Source organism: Panthera pardus, unplaced genomic scaffold, assembly GCF_024362965.1.
Source record: "Panthera pardus isolate Hobbes unplaced genomic scaffold, ASM2436296v1 HiC_scaffold_11, whole genome shotgun sequence".
Classification (NCBI taxonomy): Eukaryota; Metazoa; Chordata; class Mammalia; order Carnivora; family Felidae; genus Panthera; species Panthera pardus.
In genome coordinates this window covers 52,045,967-52,065,263 of record NW_026526666.1, presented here as the reverse complement: position 1 = coordinate 52,065,263, position 19,297 = coordinate 52,045,967, and the positions used below count along the sequence as shown (strand labels likewise).

The following is a 19,297-nucleotide window of genomic DNA, read 5'->3' as shown; positions in this document are numbered from 1 at the left end:
GCTATAACCTTGATCTTCTTCTGCAACATATCCCAGTCTCTTGTAACCTAATTCAGACAGAGCAAGCCAAAAAATGTTGAGCTCAGAGAAACTAAGTGAAATCACTCAAACGGCCATTGGTCAGGTTACCTGGAAACAGGCTCTGTGAGGCAGATTTGTACCCAAATGTTTCTTGGAGAGTGTTCTGGGAACAGCCTCTTTAAGGGAATGAGGGAAACAGGACTGGACAGAGGGAGAGGTGGATTCATAGTGGAACAGAGGCTTTAGCTGATCCCACGTGGGCACTCTGAAGCTGGAAGGCCTTTCAGAGATGTCCTAAATTAGCCTCTCTGTATTTTGTACCTTTGAGCAACCCTGCCCGCCCCCGGGAAAGAGTGTGTAACCTTGGATAAGGCAGTTACCTTTGGCTGAGAGTAATTCTCCAAAAGGAAGTCAGCCATGAGCTGTCTGTGGCCAATACTCCCAGCCACTGGGGTTACTGAGTGCCTTTGTTCTGGAGGGGGGTTTGGGTGGCACTCCACAGCATCCCCCACACAAGCTCTCTCACACTACAGGAAACAGAGTCCAAGGGAAGGGAAGTAGATGACACAGCAAGGTGATGGAATAAATACAGCGCTCAGGACTGTAAATGTCACAGTGTCTCTCTTTCGTACCAATAAATAAATCATTTGCTGAGCATCTCCCATGTGCCAGCCAATGTGTTTAGCATGTTACATGGATTCTTACGTGAACTAATCAGGTGAAACCCTATATAATGGGTATTATTGCCTTCGTTTTCTAATGGAGGAAACCAAGGTCTTGCACGTATATAGTTGCCTAGCAAAGCTCCTGGCACATATGACAGACCTGTCGATATTTGAAGCCTGTGTTCGCAACCCCCACCCCACCCCTATAATTCACCCAGCAGCTTCCCCCCTATTGCTGCAAATCATGTTGCTGCTGTAATCATCAACAATGAAATTGAGGAACGAGTTATCTTTCCTGCCCAGCAATCCCTCACCCTCACAGGAACTGCTATTTTGGTCATCATTTGAGATTCTTGCCCATTGCAATTCCCATACATTCTTAATGAAACGAATTTCTACGTTATCCAACGAAAGAGGCCCATGGGTCAAGTCATGTGACTAAACATTGTTTCAGCCATTTAGCAAATATTTATCACATGGTGCTGACCATGTGATAGCCTCACGCTAAGCATTTCACATTTTTTCTTGGACTGGCCAAGGAGGTCGGTATTTATGTCCCTAATTTATAAATGAGGAAAACAGAGGCTTAGAAAGTTCAGCTTCTCACCCAAGACCACATAGCCTGGGTTTAAATGCAGATCTGCTTTATTTTAACAGGGATGTCTTAATTCACTATGTGTTATTACATAAATACACATCAAATACCTGTGCATTGCCCAGCACTGTGCAGACGCATGCTGGGGACAAAGCTCTATTAGGGACGAATGCTCCCATCCCTTGCCTTCACTGATGTTGCATTTTAGAGCAGGAGTCACAAATACAAACGCCTACAGGGGTTTGGAATGAAGTGAATGGGTGGGGAACATGCGGGAGTGGAGAGTTACTCCCTGGCTTCTGTGGCCAGCAGCTACTCAACTCCAGCCAAATGTTGCTATGTGAAAACTTGGGGCCTGGGCTGCCCGATTTCTCATTCTCCAAGAGCAGCCAGAAACCTGCATTTTATATGAAATACCTTGTTACTTTAGAGTTGGGAACTAATCCAACCACTTTGTAATCACGAATGTGGGGCAAACAAAAGGCATATGCAGGCCGGACTGAAACCTGGTTGACCACAACCTGGGTCACCTGGGTGACCACAAATGTCACTTTACACTGAGGTTCCTAGAGGATCAGCCCACCTGAGTTCAGATCAGTCTCACCCTGGAAGACCAAGGGCACCCTGCCCTCTCTCCCTGGGCCTGGAGACTTTGCCCACACTACAGGAAGCTTTGGGTAGTGTCTCTAAGTTGTTCTGCTGGAGGAATCCCACAGCCTCTGCAGGGCCACTCTCTTATTCCTTGAAGCTCTATTCTTTCCTGAGCCAAGGCTTTTAGTTGACCCACTTCTGTCAGGAAGTAGCTTGATCGTGGGCGTCTGCAAACAGTAAGACATGGCTACGTGACGACTGCTCATAGCCTCCTTCCCCCTTCTTGTTCCCGCTGCCACCAGATGGTTCTGAGATAATGCCACGTCTTTCCTGCAAGAAATAACATTCCTGAGCCGTAATCCTCTCTGATCATCCTGGGAATGCAATTTGTCAGCCTCTCCCCTCTTGTCACCACTTCCCCTGTCTTATCTTCACAGGCTGGGGGTCCCAAGCTGGTCACTTTCCAAGGAAAGTCAATCATCCCTTGCTGGGAGGTCAGGGGCTCACGTAGATGGTATAAACGTGCAGACACAAAGTTCTGGCTCACCCATGGATGCTTACAATATGATTGTGACCATCCTGTCAGTCCCCAAATTATTTGTGATCCCAATCTCACTCATTCTCTCTACTGTTAAAATTCATGTTCTCTAATCAAAGAAGTTCTTACTTCTCACAAATCTCCCAGAAGACAAAAACAAGATGATCTTTGCTCACACACCTGGCATCCAGCCAAGCTCTGATCTCTTATCCCAGCCCTTCCCTTGCTCCTCAACATGACTGCAGCTACCGTTAGACATTCCATTTTAGCTCTGCAGATGACATCAGACGCAAGGTGTGGGGATGTAATTGTGGTTACCACCTGCTCCTGAATAGTAATTAGTAGGAAGGGGGAATTAGACTTCAGAGATGAGGTCATTATTAGCTGGAAGAAAAAGCTGGCAGAAAAAAAAAGTGGCACCATTATTCTGAATCACTCATCCTGTTGTTTTTAAATTTTTTTAATGTTTATTTATTTGAGAGAGAGACAGAGACAGAGAAAGAGACAGAGACAGAGACAGAACACGACTGGGGAGGGGCAGAGAGAGAGGTAGACACAGAATCTGAAGCAGGCTCCAGTCTCCACACTGTCAGCACATAGCCCAATGTGGGGCTGGAACTCATGAACCGTGAGATCATAACCTCAGCTGAAGTTGGATGCTGAACCAACTGAGCCACGCAGATGCCCCTGGATCATTCATCTTTTTAAGTGTGAAACTGATGGCTGACATGCCAAGACCTGAGGGTTTAAAACCCAGGGAATATGGAAGATACTTTGAATACGTTGCTTGACATACATGAATCTTGGCACTGGAGATGTTTATACGTGATGGTTCAGTTATTTTGAAGCTACCCTCCAAAGACCATGTTATGCTACCATATTTAAATTTCACTGGTCACAAATTTGGATAACACTGTGAAAAGCAAGACATCAGATTCTCTATGGAGTTTTATCTCCATTTAATACATGATTTCACATAATCCTCATAAAGAGCCCTGTTGAGATATTATTATGCTCATTTTACAGATCATTGTATAGGAGATCATGAGCTGTGGTAATATTCGTGAAAGTGAGGACTTGAGAAAGTCTCAACAAGTATCTCCTTTGTATGTCAGGAGTCAACTGAACTAATTTGCCTCTTCTCTACTTGGAACAATCCAGCTGAAAGGGAAGTCATGGGTGCAAGGATTTGGAGAAAGTCTCCTTCTAACTGTGACACCAGCATCAGCTGAGGCCTTCCTGGATTTTGAGAGCTAATGAGAGCTTGCACAACCTCCCATTGGTCATCTAGGAGAGCCTTACTCCCAGAGTCATTTACCAGTTCTCTGGGCATTGGGGTCATATGGGCAGCTCCCCTGAATAGGAGAACTGTCTCTATTGCTTTGGGAGTATCCCCAGAGCAACCTTTTTTAAAGATTTCCATAAAAATCCAAACACATATTTTAGGGTTTTATCGACTTTGCAGAATTTGTGTGTGTGTGTGGGGGGGGGGGGGGGGATAAGGAGGAGATACTCAAAGAAGCACACAGCATGCCACCATTTTACTCAATTTTCCTCCCTCCTTTCCCCCCTATTATCACTCTCATTCTCCAAGCAGAGAGTAACAACTCATCCTCTCTTATGCAATCCCCCGGTCCTTTTCACTAAAGTGGCACCAGCCAACTCCCACAACTTGAGAGGCTTAGAGTGGCCTCAGTTGAGGCTAGCAAAGTGTTTTCCTATGAAATGTTCTTATATCTTCTGCTGCTGAAAGAATAAAATCTCTCCCTTTGGTACTACAACCATGAGAACTGCCCTAATATGGAGGAGACTGCCCGTAGAGATATGGAGACTGATTTTTCTGTAAGGCAAACCCATAGAGAACCATTTAGGGGGACAGTGGAGAAGGATTAAATGGATGGTTATGCCAAACTACCTTTAAGACCCTTCCAACCCAGAGAGTCTTTAGTGTAAGAGTTCTGAGCGCACCCAGACTGATGGAGTCCATGTTCCATCTCCCATGAGGCTGCAGGAGGGCCGGCACATTACTTGCGCCCTGCACCACCACCTCCCCGGTCCCACATCTGTAAGGTACCAGCAATAATAAAGGACAAAATATTTCTGTTATTTAGCACGATGCCACAGCGTTATTTAGTAACAATTCTGTTACTACACAGTGACACCGTCATGCGAGAGGACTGCTAGTCTTATCTTCATTTCAGAGGCAGCAGAATTTAATAAAAAGAATACCCAATCAGGAGTGAAAGGAAATAAACTCTAGCACCGCTCTTTGTACGTAGTATCTGAGTGATGTTAAAGGGACCAGCTGACCTCCCTGGGCCTCACTGTCCTCATCTGAAACTGTGAAATGATGGTGATGATGCTCTCTGACCACTTCAGTTGTCATGAGAGCTACATAAGAAATTTAGGGTAACCGTGCTTTGAAATTTTTAATTACCTTAAAAATCAGTCAGAATGGAGGTATTTGCCACACGTGCCTTACAGGTGCCCATCCTACACCTCCTTTTGATCTTTTTTTTTAAATTGAAGTACAGTTAACATACAATATTATATTAGTTTTCGGTTTACAACGTTTAGTTTTGACAATTCTATGCATTATTCAGTGCTCACTATGATAAGTATAGTCACCATCTGTCACCATACAATGTTATTACAATATCATTGACCTTATTCTTTATGCTGTACTTTTCGTCTCCATGACTTTATTCATTTTATAACTGGAAACTTGGATCTCTTAATTCCCTTTATCTGTTTTGCCCTTTCCCCACCCTTCACTTTCTGAGTCCTCCTCTCCCCAGTGCTTTTCCACTGCCCTCAGTTTGTGTGGGACTCACCAAAGCATGCCAGCTGATTCATGCTCCAAGAGAAATAACCCCAAATCTACTCCACCCTCAATCCCACTCCCTCCCACCCGAAAGACTCCTGTCCTGAAAGTCTCTGCTGTCTGCTGTTTAAGAATTTATGCATAATTTTGTAAGCTACCATTCTTTGAAAGTATATTTGTATTTTCAGTAGAAGTCTTCTAGAGACATTGTCCCATAAACCAACAGTAAGATAAGGATAGTGGAATTATTTTAGAGGACATGCGGTGAGGGAAACAAAGGCAAGAAAAATGTAATTTAAATTCAATTCCCTTACAGCCTGTAGCCCAATGACAGATGTCGGGGACCTGCAGTGTATAACACTCCCCAAGACGTTTATGGCTGCCTTAATGCCTTAATGTTTACACTTCCTTAAAAACTAAAAGCAACCTTATCTTGACAATAGCTAAATCTTCAGGGTCCTATGAGACCCTGCTTTCAGCATCCAGAAATTCCTTGGAGACCTACACCATCTATACCTCCACAAACTTAAAAGTATATAATCAGTTGCTCCACACAACCCCAGTGTAGCTCTTTCTGCCCCCGGGGTCCTGTCCCCGTGCTTTCATAAAATCACCTTTTTTGCACCACAGCCAAGAATTATTTCTTAACCGTTTGCTCACAAACCCGACTTCAAACTCCATCAAGATGGACATTACGGTGTTTGCGCAATTTTAAAAAGCCTGCTTTGGGGGTGCCTGGGTGGCTCAGTCGGTTAAGTGTCCAGTTTCATTGAGGTCATGATCTCGTGGTTCGTGGGCTGACCGCTCAGAGCCTGGAACTTGCTTCGGATTCTGTCTCCCTCGCTCCCTGCCCTCCCCCACTCATGCTCTGTCTCTCTCTCTCAAAACTAAATAAACATTAAAAAAAAATTTTAAAGCCTGCTTTACCTATAGGTGGGCCAAATTTGTATCCTATTGGAGCTTCTACCACAAACCCCATTAAACATCTGTATGGTGCACGGACACTCATGTCCTTGGAGCAGCTTTCATTCTATACCAAACTGCCTCTCTTGTTTGACCAGAGACAGAGGCATAGACCAGGTGACCTCAAGACTTCCTTTCCAATTCTTAGAATCAAATATCAAAGAGATTCCAGGCAAAGCAATTGCAACCTTGTCTCATTTCTTCAACAACAAACATTTACTAAACCCTACAGTAAACCAGGCGCTATGCCAGAATCTGAGCCCACGGAGCTCAATAAATGCAGTATAGCCCTGAATTGGACACTAACCTCTTGCCATGAAACTACATAAAGGTACAATGAATTCCTAATATTTGAAAGAAAAACAAAAACAAAAACAAAAACTTTTCACATGTAGTTTCTCATTTGTTCTTCAAATAACTGTGTGATCTAATAACTGATATCCCCATTTAACACAGGAGGCGTCTGAGGCTCTGAAGTCTTGAGGGATTTGTCTAATGTCAAAGAATCAGTAAATAGTGGCCCTGGAATTTGAGAGGGCAGGTACTTTAAGGGAAAGGCAAGCCTGTTGTCCTTAGTCTCTGCCACCCATCTTTAAGATTCTGGACCTGTTTATATTATGACTGCAAACCAAACAGAGAAGTATTATGCAATCAACTCACCCTGGTGCCTCTGATGTATCAGATGTCCTCTCCCCTTATGCCTTTGCTCTCTCTATTATAGACATCAGGCCAAGGCAAATGTAAGACAAGAGCAGATTTGTATGCTCCAAAAAGGCAGTAGACCTTGAAGGGTGTGTCACCTGCCTGAGCCATTATCTTCTCCTTTATCAGAAGGGCCCTGATTCACAGCACATTTCAGAACTAGAGTGGGAGAGTCATGCACAAAACCAAATCCTAGTATTAGAATAGTCTTGAAGCCTCTAGGCTTCTTGTCTAGGGACAACAGTTTGGTCACAGGGCTTTCACTCTTCATTTGTGTTCAAAGGGGATTGTAGCTGCCTGCAGTTTCTGTGACAACGGCCTTTTTCTCTGTAAGTAATTCTACCCCAAGCACAGAGGAAGTTGGTAATCAGTTCTTAATAAGTGTTCACAGATGATTGACCAATGACTGGAAATACATCTTCCTTCTCCCATATACACTTAATCGTTCCCAACAATGAGTTCATAAAGTCTTCTTTTGCATTATAAGGAAATTTACTTTAGTGTTTATGGAAGCTAATACAAGTAGATTTAGATAAACATTCTCTAAGCCATTAATAGTTCAACCCTTTCTAAAAATAGCCTTTAACTAGAATTTCTCTGGGCCAAATCAGCTTGGGTCTCAGTAATCCTGTATCAAAACAGTATTTCTTGGGCTCTTCTCCTACCTGCTGTTGCAGTAATTCTGGCCATCTCATACTCCTCTCTGCTCATTCTGGGAGACCCCAGGAAGTGGCGATCTTATGTAGCACTCTTGGCTACCATTGTCCTCCTTAAAAAAAAAAAAGATTTTTTTAAATGTTTTTACATTTATTTTGAGAGCGAGAGAAAGAGAGTGAGTTGGGGAGAGATAGAGAGAGAGGGAGAGAGAATCCCAAGCAGGCTCCACACTCAGCACAGGGCCCAAAGCAGGGCTCAATCTCACAAACCATGAGATCATGACCTGAGCCGAAATGAAGAGTCCGATGCTTAACCGACTGTGCCGCTCAGGCGTCCCCATTGTCCTGTTTTCCTTCCTTGTAGCAGTGATGTCTTCTGTCATGACCGGTGCCAAAGACTCCATGGTATCACTTTGCTTCTGGAGCATGGTGACCTCTCCATTCCAGATTGGAGCTGACTCTGGCTCAGGCAGTATTCCTTCATGTGAACAGACCACTGGAGGCCCCAAACACCTGCCTTCCATGTGTGTTTGGAACTGTATCCTAGGACAAGTATAGCTTAAACTATCAAGCTGGGATCCCTGTTGCAAAGCTAAAAGCAAGCAACTGCATTGGCTTTTTTGCAGATAAAGTTGAATTAGCCTAGATCTGGCTGAGGAGGTGATAAGTGTGTTGGCAACATCTGGGTTTCTTTTGTTTCCGGTATAAATAGTTACTACTCCTCATTCATAGGGTGCTTGGAGGGAAAAACGAGTTCATTTTCTCCCTCCTCTGAAAAAAGGAAGAAAAAGCAGAAACTTGGGGCACAGTCCCTTGATGGATCTGAGCGACATAATTTCTCTACCAGAAGTTGAGACACATGTCTGACAGGTGAACTCACTATCATGGCAATGGAACAGACGATTTGAAACGAAGGTTCTTTAAGATGCCGAATGTGTCCGTTATTTCTTGCCTTGCTCCATATAGCAGTTCGTATAGCTGTCAGGGATATTTAAAGACAGCAAAGAAATTTAGACAAGAAGAACATATAAATAAAAAAGACAGACATGATTGGGGCACAAAATAGAGCTGGAATGAGGGTCATACAAAAATACCACTCACGAGGCTCTGAGCTTCCCAGTATCAACACATGAAAAGAAGCCCAGTTAGTTATGGGGTTCCTAGATTTCTCAGGATTTGTTTTAAATTTCTCAAGAAAAGATAGCTATTTTTGATACCAAATAAAAATAAATTGCTCCCAAGAGTATTTATAAAGTGAGTGCCATGAATAATTTTAGAAAATGTAGTCAACAAGACTAAAGAAAGCATTCAATGAGCAGAGAGGGTGATTGTAAGTGCAGAAATGGAAGATTAAAGGAGTCCCAGGCAGAACTGTAGGCTCTTGCCCTCTTTTCCCCACTCCCCTGCCGGCCTCTCCCTTCTACGTGTTTTGCTGCATCTGGCACTGTTCTTTCTACTCCTTTTCCCTCAGTGTCTCTATCCCTCTATCCGTCTCCCTCCTTCTCCCTCTCTCTCTCTCTCTCTCTCTCTCCTTCAGTAAAGTTGTTTCCCCTCCCCTGTCCTGAATTTCAGAAAAAGCATTGCCCAAGGGCTTTGAGTTAGACCTATGTTTCTGCCTGATCTCTATCCCTAAATATCGATTTAATACTTAGCAAGTGTTTCTTGAGCTTTAATTTAGGTAATCCTATCTAGTCTCAAGACTTGAAACATCATCTGTGGGGCTCCTGGGTGACTCAATGGGTTAAGCTTCCAACTTAGGCTCAGGTCATGAGGGTTTTGAGTTTGCGGGTTTGAGCCCCGCGTCGGGCTGTGTGCTGACAGCTCAGAGCCTGGAGCCTGCTTTGGATTCTGTGTCTCCCTCTCTCTCTGCCCCTGCCCCACTCATTCTCTCTCTCTCTCAAAAATAAATAAACATTAAAAAAAAATTTAAAAAAAAACAAAAAGAAAAGAAACATCGCCTGTAGACTCACATCTTCCAAGCTTGTGCGTCTTTTTCTGACCTCTCCCCCGGAATCCCAACTTATATATCCAATGCCTCTGAATATCCATTCCCACTCAGATGTCTGATAAGCCTTTCAGTGTCCAAATCCAAAGTACCATAAAGTCTGGGTTTTTCTCCCAATCTCCCTGTTTTGAATCTAGCCCCACTCCCAGGCTGATTCCCACACATTCTCTGCAGTAATCTAGTTAAAACCAAGTCAGATCGTGGTACTTTCTTGCTCGTAACCCTCCAATGCTGCTCTTGTATTGAATAAAACCAAAATTTCCTATCAGGGAGTGCTTGCAAGGCTGTATGCGACCTGGCCCTGACTATCCAAACTCATCATTGACTCTCCCCTTTATTCATTGTGCTCTGTAGAGCCTTACTATATAGAACCTTGTTCCCAGAACAGGCCAAGTTCATTACCGCCTAGGGCCTCTGCACTCTCTATTCCCACCACCTGAGCATGGTTCTCCAGATCTTCACGAGGGTCATTCTCTCCTTCATTCTGGAGTATCAAATGCCTTTTCCTCAGAGGCCTTCCTCATCATCCCATCCCATTACTCTTTATCCCCTCTTTTGCTTTATTTTCCCTCATAGCATTTATTATGTTGAATTGTTTTATATACTTGTTTATTTTTTGATTGTCTATCTCCCTCAGGCAGAATATAAATTCCCTGAGACAGGGTCTTGCCTGCCTTGTTCTCACAACACTCCCAGCACCTAGTGAACAGTGCTTGGCACATTAGACAAATTCAAAACATTGTTGTTGAGGGTTGCCTGGGTAGTTCAGTCGGTTAAGCGTCCAACTTTGGCTGAGGTCATGATCTCACAGTTCATGGGTTCAAGCCCCATCTCAGGCTTTGTGCTCACAGCTCAGAGCCTGGAGCCTGCTTCAGATTCTGCATCTCCCTCTGTCTCTTCTCCTCCCCTGCTCTCATTCTGTCTCTCTGTCTCTCAAAAAACAATAAACATTAATTCTTTTTTTCAAAACATTTTTGTTGAGTGAACATTTGAATGTGCCTGACACACAGTGGACCTTGAATGCCTGCTAACTGAATGAATAAATATAACAGGTGCTGGGGATACAACAGTGAACAAGACAGGCAGGCCTGTTCCGCTCATGGCACTTAGCCAGAAAGGCAGGCATTGAATATTTAAGAACAATAAAACAAAAAGAGTTTTATGATAGAGGAAGTTCAGAGGAGTAGCAGGTGCCACTAATCTAATCTGGTATAGAATTCAACACCTTTCATGTATGGCCTTAAAAGGTAACCTCTCCTGGGCCAAGTAGCCACCTGTGTGCAAAAGTATCCTCAGTCTGAGTATCATCAGTTGTGCAACTTTTGCAGGGAAGAAACAGGATGTACGTAAAATGTCTGGCACCTAGTAAATGCTCAGTAAGTTTCCGCTACCATAGCTGTTATAATATATTAACACCTGTTCTACTTCATGGAACCCCTCAGCATCTTTTGAACTAGCTTACTACATTTGGGAGAATGGCTTACATTTTGAATTCCGCTGTGCCAAGTTAGAAGCCCGAAGCCTTCTTTCCCAGCCTTTCGCGAAGCCCAGACGTCAGTCCTTAGAACTGTGCTTCCCCAGCAACTTCATTCTCTTTGGGAAGAGACCAATGTGCTGATTCAGGCATCCGATGAACACCATCTTATTAACAAAAAGAGTGGCTGGAGCCTCCAGCTCTGGGCTACAGCACTGGCTGAGATTCAGACAGTCTCAGTCTGGGGTACTGTAAGCCAAGGTAGTTGCTTCCATTAGTGGCAGTGGTGTGAACACTTTGTCCACAAGAGGTTTGAGGTGCTGTTTCTAGTTGAATAGCCCCTAACCCTGAGTCTCTGGCTCTCCTGGAGATTCTCTGAGTTCCTTAATGTCCTTAGTAAATTTCTTTTCTGCTTAAACTGGTTAAGGTAAGCTCTGTGTTTGCAACGAAGAACCCAAGTGACACACAGATCATCTGAATTATTAAGTGCCTTAGGACCCTATGTTGTGTATACCATATTGATTATTGATCAAGGTCTTGTCCGGGTCAAAGGTATCAAGGAAGGGGCCCTCAGGTAAGGGACCATTATTATCTCAAAGGTAACCCTCTTCACACAGACTTTCCTGACAGCAGCTAGAGGGTCTCTTCTGCCTCTCGCACTGTCTATGCTGCTTATTAACACTTGCCATGATCACCTTGCCTGGGACATATTGTAGGTTCTGTCTCATTCTTACATTCTCTTCAAGTCTGCATTCATTCAGCTTTCACTGAGCACCTATCATGTGTCAGATATTAAGGACGCAGCTCCCTTCAAGGAATTTACAGTCTCCCCAGATGACTAGCCTGTAAGCAACAACTGACAGGCTTTGTGATGTTAGGTCAGCAGGATGTTAGGTTGGCAGGATAATGTAATGACTACATGCCTAAGCTTGGGGATGAGACTGACCTAGGTGCAAGTTCCGGTTCTGACATTAGCTGGTGAATTTTGCTAAATTATTTAATCTCTTATGCTTCAATTGCCTCGCCTATAAAATAGTCAATAATCACTAATAGAGTGGTTGTGAAATTCACATAAAATCACATAAGAAGTATTTAAGAGTGCCTGATTCTTTGCAACCTTCAATACGTGCCATTATTATCAACAACAGCAAGCATGTCTGGGGATGTCAGGAAATCCTTCACAGAGGGAAAAAGGCTTATTACTTAGAGGAAGTATTCTTAATCTAAGCAGGCAGGTGCACCTATTCATTCAGCTTTTTAGTCAACAATTTTTCATTTTTAAAAACGGTTTCTTGTAACATCCTGGGATGAGGAGTATCCTGTTTTGGTTCTTCTATTTTGCAAACAGAGAAAAATGTCAGAAGCTGATTACCTCATTCAAGTACATACTAGTTTTGTTGCTTAACTAGTTAAGGCTTTCTGTGAGAAAAGATTGTGCAGTAAATCTGATACTTCTCTGTGCAAAGCTTTCGGAGAACACAGAAATGCATAACCACTAACAGACACCACTGTGCTCGAGGTGAAGATACTGAGATAAACACACAGTGTAGACAGAAAAGTTAGAGTGGTCATTTTGTGGTATTGAGCTAGAGTTACAAGAATAAGGAAGAGCTCACAGTCAAAGAGGGCTGGTCAGAAAAGACATCATAAAGAAGGTAAACTAAAGCTCGGCTTCAGGGCGCCTGGGTGGCTCAGTCGGTTGAGTGCCTGATTTCCGCGCAGGTCATGATCTTGCGGTTTGTGGGTTCAAGCCCTGTGTCAAGCCCTGTGCTGACGGCTCAGAACCTGAAGGTTGCTTCGGATTCTGTGTCTCCCCCTCTCTCTGCCCCTCCCATGCTCATGCTCTGTCTCTCTCTGTCTCTCATAATAAATAAATGTTAAAAAATAACTAAAGCTCAGCTTCAAAATATGAATAGAATTTAGGCAGTGGGTACAGACATGTCACAGGGAGAGTGTCATAAAGCAGACCAGATATGAACAAAGGGCATGGTGGTAAAGACACATGCTCGTTCAGGAGACCTCAAACAGCCAAACTCTGCCTGCAGAAAGTTCTTATGAAGGCTGCATAGAAGATAAGAATTTGGAGATCATTGCTAGATTAAGGAGTTTGGATTTTTCATTCTATAGACAACTAGCAGCTACTGCAGGGCTCTGAGAAGATTTTAGGCATATAAGCAGACTGTAATGGGAGAGCATAAAGGGTAGAATAATGGAGGCAAGAATTCAAATCAGAAGTCATTGCCATCATCCTGACATAAAATTGGCATTGTGGTGGGATTGAAAGGAAGAGGTGAATGAAGCAGACATTTTGCCTGAGTAATTACCAGCACTTATTCGTTAACTATGGTGGGAGACGGATAATCCACACAGCATGAGTTGGAAGTTCTCTTAGCCCTGCATTATTTCTGAAAGTGCTGACAGACTACCTCTAGCAGAATCACTTAGGTTATTAAAAATTTGGATTCCTGGGGCACTTGGGTGGCTCAGTTGGTTGAATGTCCCACTCTTGATTTCAGCTCAGGTCATGATGCCAAGGTTGTGGGATGGAGCTCTACACTGGGGTCTGCCCTGAGCACGGAGCCTGCTTGAGATTCTCTCTCTCTCTCTTTCTCTCTCTCTTCCTCTGCCTCTCTCCCCCACTCAAGCTCTCTCTCTCTCTCTCTCTCTCTCTCTCTCTAAGACATAATTCAGATCCCTGGGTCCTATTTCAACTTGCTGAATCAGAATCACTGGGATCAGGAGCCCTACCATTATGCATTTCAATAAGCTTCTCAAGCAATTCTTCATGCCTGTTACAAGTTTGAGAATACCTGCCTTAGAGATTATTTGACCAACTGTATTTGCTTTCAAGAGGGGGAAACTGGGGTTCAAAGAGGTCACATAACTTCCCTAAGGCTACATAGCTATCTGGAACTAGGATGAGGGCTCCTAACTCACAGGCTTGACTTGTTCCGCCATGCCACCCAAGATTGATATCTGACGGCTGGGTGTTGCAAGGAAGGCACTACTTCCTCACTTTCAAAGCAGCGAGGCAGAAAAAACTGGAACTAAAATCTAATGGATACAGATGTGATTGGCTTAAAGTTCCAGCAAGCTGATGTCTGCCTGCTGTGGCCCAGAGGGCCATCCTGCAGGCAGGCTACCGCTGCTGTCTGTGCTCTCACCAGGGCCTGACTCTCAGACTCTGAGCATGCAGGTTCATGGGAATAGCCAGGGCCAGATGACCTCCTCAGAGCACCCCTAACACACAGATGGGGGATGTTCATCCACACAGCTGATCCTGGCTCTCGGAGGGACAGCAGTGCAGTGAGTGTTTCTTGACTTATTACCCTAGATAGAGCAAGACTGGGAGGACTTTACTTAGCTGTTCTGAGTGTCAGCTTCTTTGATAAGACATGTGATTTGGAAGACTTACACTGAATTTGGAGAAAGAAGATCTGGGTTAAAGTCCTTTTCTAGCTGTAGAATTTGGGCCAGTTATGATATATTGTTATCATGAGATTGACTATGCCAATCCCCCTATTTTATAGGTTAAAAAAAAAAAACCCAGAGGGTCACCTGGGTGGCTCAGTCAGTTAGGCATGTGTCTTCGGCTCAGGTTAGATCTCACGGTTGATGAGTTCAATCCCTGTGCCAGGCTTGGTGCTGACAGCTCAGAGCCTGGAGCCTGCCTCAGATTCTGTGTCTCCCTCTCTCTCTGTGTCTCTCCCCAACTGGTTCTCTCTCAAAAGTAAATAAATAAACATTAAAAAAAATTGTTAAACCCAGAAACTCAGAGAGAAAAATAATCTGTTCAAAGCTACACAGCATATTCATTTCCTCAAAATGTCCATCAAAAGATGAATGGATAAGGAAGATGTGGTATGTATGTGCACACACACACACACACACACAGGAATACTATGCAGCCATAAAAAAGGATGGGCTCCTGCCATTTGAGACAACATGGATGGGTTTAGAGAATATTATGCTAAGTGAAATAAGTAAGACTGAGAAAGACAAATACTGTATTATTCCACTCCGAAGTGGAATATAAAAAAAAAGAACAAACAAAAAGCAGAATTAGACCTATAAAGACAGAGAACAAACTAATGGTTTCCAAAGAGGAGAGGGGTGCTTGCAGGGATGGGCAAAACGGATGAACAGGAGTGGGAGATACAGGTTTTCAGTTATGGATTGAATAAGTCACAGAATAAAATGCATAGCATAGGAAATATGGTCAATGATATTGTAATAATGATGTATGAAGACAGACGGCAGCTACATTTGTGGCAAAAATAGCATACAGCATAAACTTGTTACATCACTACATTGCACACCTAAAATTAATGTAACATTGTGTATCAGCTATACCCAAATCAAAGAAACAAATAAATATTAAAAAAATATAAACTGCACCTTTCTATTAATGCTTTTATGAAGCTCAAATATATATGTGTGTATATATGTATTTATATTTATATAAATTATTATAAATAATTAAATAATTAAATATTTATTAAATAATTAAGTATTTATATTTATATCACAGTATTTGTTGTGGGTTCCAGGGATTCTTCATCTACTCTTTTCATGTAGTAAAATGGTAGCCATCATTCCCATCCACCATACATACAACAGGTGTATAACAATGTAAAATGACACAAACATACACACATAAGAATTATGTAAAAGGATTTTGAGAAGAAAAGGATTAATTCAGGGTGAAAACATGTTTATGAGCCCATTTCTGGGTTGACATTATGTACTCTCTCATAGACTTCCTAGGGCCATAACTGTTAAGAGGTGCTCCAACCCCTCCACACCCTACATTCAGAAAGGCGGCCATTACCACATTCTCTCTGTCTTGTTCGTCCACTACCCACCTCATTTTTTCTGGGGACAGAGGGTAGGGGATATAACACAAGTATGTCTAATCAGGTTGCCCAAAACAAGGGAAGCCTCAGCAGATATCTGGACTTGCATCAGATAAACTAATCTGTTATTTTTAACTCATAAATATTTGTAGCCTTTGGGTCACTATGTCTTCTAACTTAGAAGTCACCAAGCTCTAGTGTTCAGCATTAGACTCAGCCAAAGAAATTAGATGAAGTATAGTGGAAATACTGCCTCATGCTTCCTACTGCAAATCTTCACCCTTTCCTCTCCTGGCTTCAACTTTCTTCACAAAGATACAGTAGTAAAATACACTTATTGTTACAATTTTATTCTTATGCACAGCAAAGTTTAAGAAACTCTTAAATCCCTAGACCAAAGTTTAAGAAATGCTGCCTTCCCTATGGTACAAGCCAATGTTTATGACTGGTAGGCTAGGCACATGAAGAATTTGTGGTGAATGAGTCAGTGGGAGGAAGGAAGAGAGGGGGAGAAAAAATAAGGAAAAGAAATGAAGGATCTGCGTGGTTGTGGTGCCAGGAGCCAGTAGAATTAAGTTCCGTTTCCAGCTCTGTTATTAACTTAGTGTGGGATGTGGGACGAGTCATACCGCTCTCTGGGCCACCACGTCCTCAAACTAGGACAAGGAAGAATTCTCTAAGGCAGAGTTTTCCAACCTATGTGCTGTATTACAACAGTGTGCCACCAATGGGTTCTAAGTATGCTCTAAATTATGGAGTCTCTCAACACTCGGAATGCTCTGTGGGATTTGGAGTTACTGAGGTTCTGGGACCAGGTGCCTCTAACCAAGAGAAGTCTATCACAGGTTCCTTGGGGGAGTCATCTGAGTAAGATTTCAAAGGCCACCCCCATGGTTCCCAGAGGAGACACAGTGAGCCAAATTTACCATATGTTGTTCTATGATGCCCTGTGTGCAGCCAAAAAAGTGTTTGATGGACTGGACATCTCAGCAGCCAGCTTCAGAGCAAACCACTAACTATCCTAGATAGAATCTGAGGACCACTGAGGAGTTTATTGCCAAGTGCCCAGGGATTGGAGCCCGCCCAGCCCAAGATGCAGCCAGTTGGGGATGGATTGGTGGGGAGTATACGGTGGGGCTTTCTGGTCTGCCCAGCAATAAATGATAGCCCAGAATCTCTGTCTTTACATTCATCAGATTCTCTTGTCCTTCCGTTGCTGACAGACAAGAAGCCCATTTAGGGGTTTCCGTGTTAGTTGCAGGACAACCAGTCTTCCAGTACGTGTGCAATGCCTTTAATTAGCCTCTCATTACTATTTTGCAACACAAGATATGTAGAAGTGTGAATTTGAAATATTTTTGCTTTCTCATAAAGAGATTTAATCGCTGATTTGTCAGCATAAGAAAAGAAAAAAGGCTAGTAGGTTTCTTTAATTCCAGAAACTACAAATCTTCAAGTGACGATAAACAATGGTTTTAACATTTTTATCATCTACTTGCACAAATGAAGTTTCTTACCGATAGAGATAGCCAAGGATGTGAAGTGGTCATCATTAAAATGGCTTGAACAGAGCTGCATATAGCCACATTGAGCATAATTTGTTGGTAAAAAGCTATGTCAGTAAAAGTATGTTCAAATTTCTCATTTAAATTTTTGAATTTTATTCAGAATCTTCTAAACATTTAATATTTAACATTCCCTAACTATTTTGTATTTTATGTTTCCTGTAAATTTATAAAGCATAATACATTTTTTTCACCAAGGTTTATTTAGCTATTTCCAGATCCCATCTCATTTACTCATTGTCCTACTCAAATATTTTCATTTTCTATGGGTGTGAGATGTGAGAAAGCTGGATACAGTTGTCTAGGGTAGTAGTTCTCAGCTGAGGTGATTCTGCCACCCAGGGAACATCTGACAATGTCTGGCGAACATATTTGTTTCTCGCCACTGGGGAGCTGCTTACCGGCAACTAGTGAATAGCGGCTGAGGAAGCCGCTAAAACATCCTCTAGGGCACAGGATAGTCCCCCATAGCGTTATTGGACCCAACACGTCAATAGTGCCAAGGATAGAAGTCCTATTCTAGGGTCCCTCTCACTCTAAAGTTCTGTGAGTCTGAATTATGACTGTTCTTGAGGATAGTATGTGGCAATATTGGGTATGGCTAGGAATGGCCAGCTCTAACCTCCTAAGCACATTTATAATAGTAGACCCATCGCTTCTCGGCCTTTTGGCTAAGATCAAGTGTAGTATCTGTTCTTATCAGTTTAATATAATGGTAGACCCAGTAGGCAGGTAAAACGTGGGGCAAGACTTCCTGTATGCTTACAGGAAGTGAAGCTCCGGATAGTTGCTTGAGATGGTATATATTTCCAAGCAGTAGGTATATTACTTCTATGACAACATCAGCACCCCTAGGTGAGTATCTTCCTTTCTTTCCCTCTTTACTTGTTTTCAAGTTCCATATTCTGAAATCAGCTTTTTTGTTCCACTGGACTATGACCTATCTTATTTGTCAGCAACTCTCCCCTCCTTACTCTAGGCCTCCCTGGAACTGGCTTTGTTGGGATGGGTCTTCTGATAGGCAGAGGTTTGCACTGAGCAGTTTTTTAAGCCACCCCAATCCTCATTGCTCCCACTTGTAATTTCTTTGGAAGTTGAAGTCATCCTGTGTTTTATTACGAATGCCCTACCTCCAGGACTAAAACCTTCCACATCTTCCCTCTTTGATGCACCCTCCCTGTTGAATTTTTAGCACTTTAGGGTGATTCAAGAGATGAAGGATTAAAACTGTCGGGACAGTCATACTTGATCAAAACGGCCCCTGCCACCCGTTCAGTCAATTTTTACAACACATTCACATCTGCCACCTGGTACCAAGAATAGATTTAGTGTAGCATTAGATTCTTTTATTTATACTGGGATTTAATTGAATGTGGGCAATCGTATTAATTCTTGCTCTTGGCTGGAAGAAAGCTCAACAGGCCCACTGTCTCTGCTAGGTAAATGTAAGTAAGTCATTCCATTCTCTGGGGCTTCACTGAGCTTATATGTAAAAGAGCGGTAGCAGCCCAAAGGCTGCTGAGATTCTTTCCAACTTAAAACAAAAGAAAAAGCACTGAAATTTTGAAAAATATATTGGTATTAGGACATGCACACTTTATGGTATTGGCTTGTTGCTAAGGGTGTCATTTCTACTGAAATGAGGAAGTTAGTTTTTACAGTTGGAGTCAGGAAATAGTTTACATCCTTCTCTAGGGTTTAGAGTCCCTGGAAGATTAAGGTCACTGGTGTGACCCATGATAGCACTTAAGAGTTGGAGAAACCAATCCTTTCATTCACTTAAGGAGCATATATTAGGCCCCTATTATGCTCTTTGAGTACAATAATATTTGTCTTTATTTT

General features: G+C 42.8%; 1 long non-coding RNA gene and 1 pseudogene across 1 annotated transcript; one reads left to right on the top strand and one right to left on the bottom strand.

Annotated features, from left to right (window-relative positions):
• Window positions 1-1,131: 1,131 nt before the first annotated feature.
• On the bottom strand, window positions 1,132-2,758 carry LOC109266629 (uncharacterized). The gene is made up of 2 exons (XR_002079791.2): window positions 2,540-2,758; window positions 1,132-2,202 (listed from the first exon to the last, which is right to left on the bottom strand). It is a non-coding gene; the product is annotated as an uncharacterized LOC109266629 (long non-coding RNA).
• A 15,348-nt stretch (window positions 2,759-18,106) lies between these two features.
• Window positions 18,107-18,309, top strand: LOC128776036 (U2 spliceosomal RNA; annotated as a pseudogene).
• The last annotated feature ends 988 nt before the right edge of the window (window positions 18,310-19,297 follow it).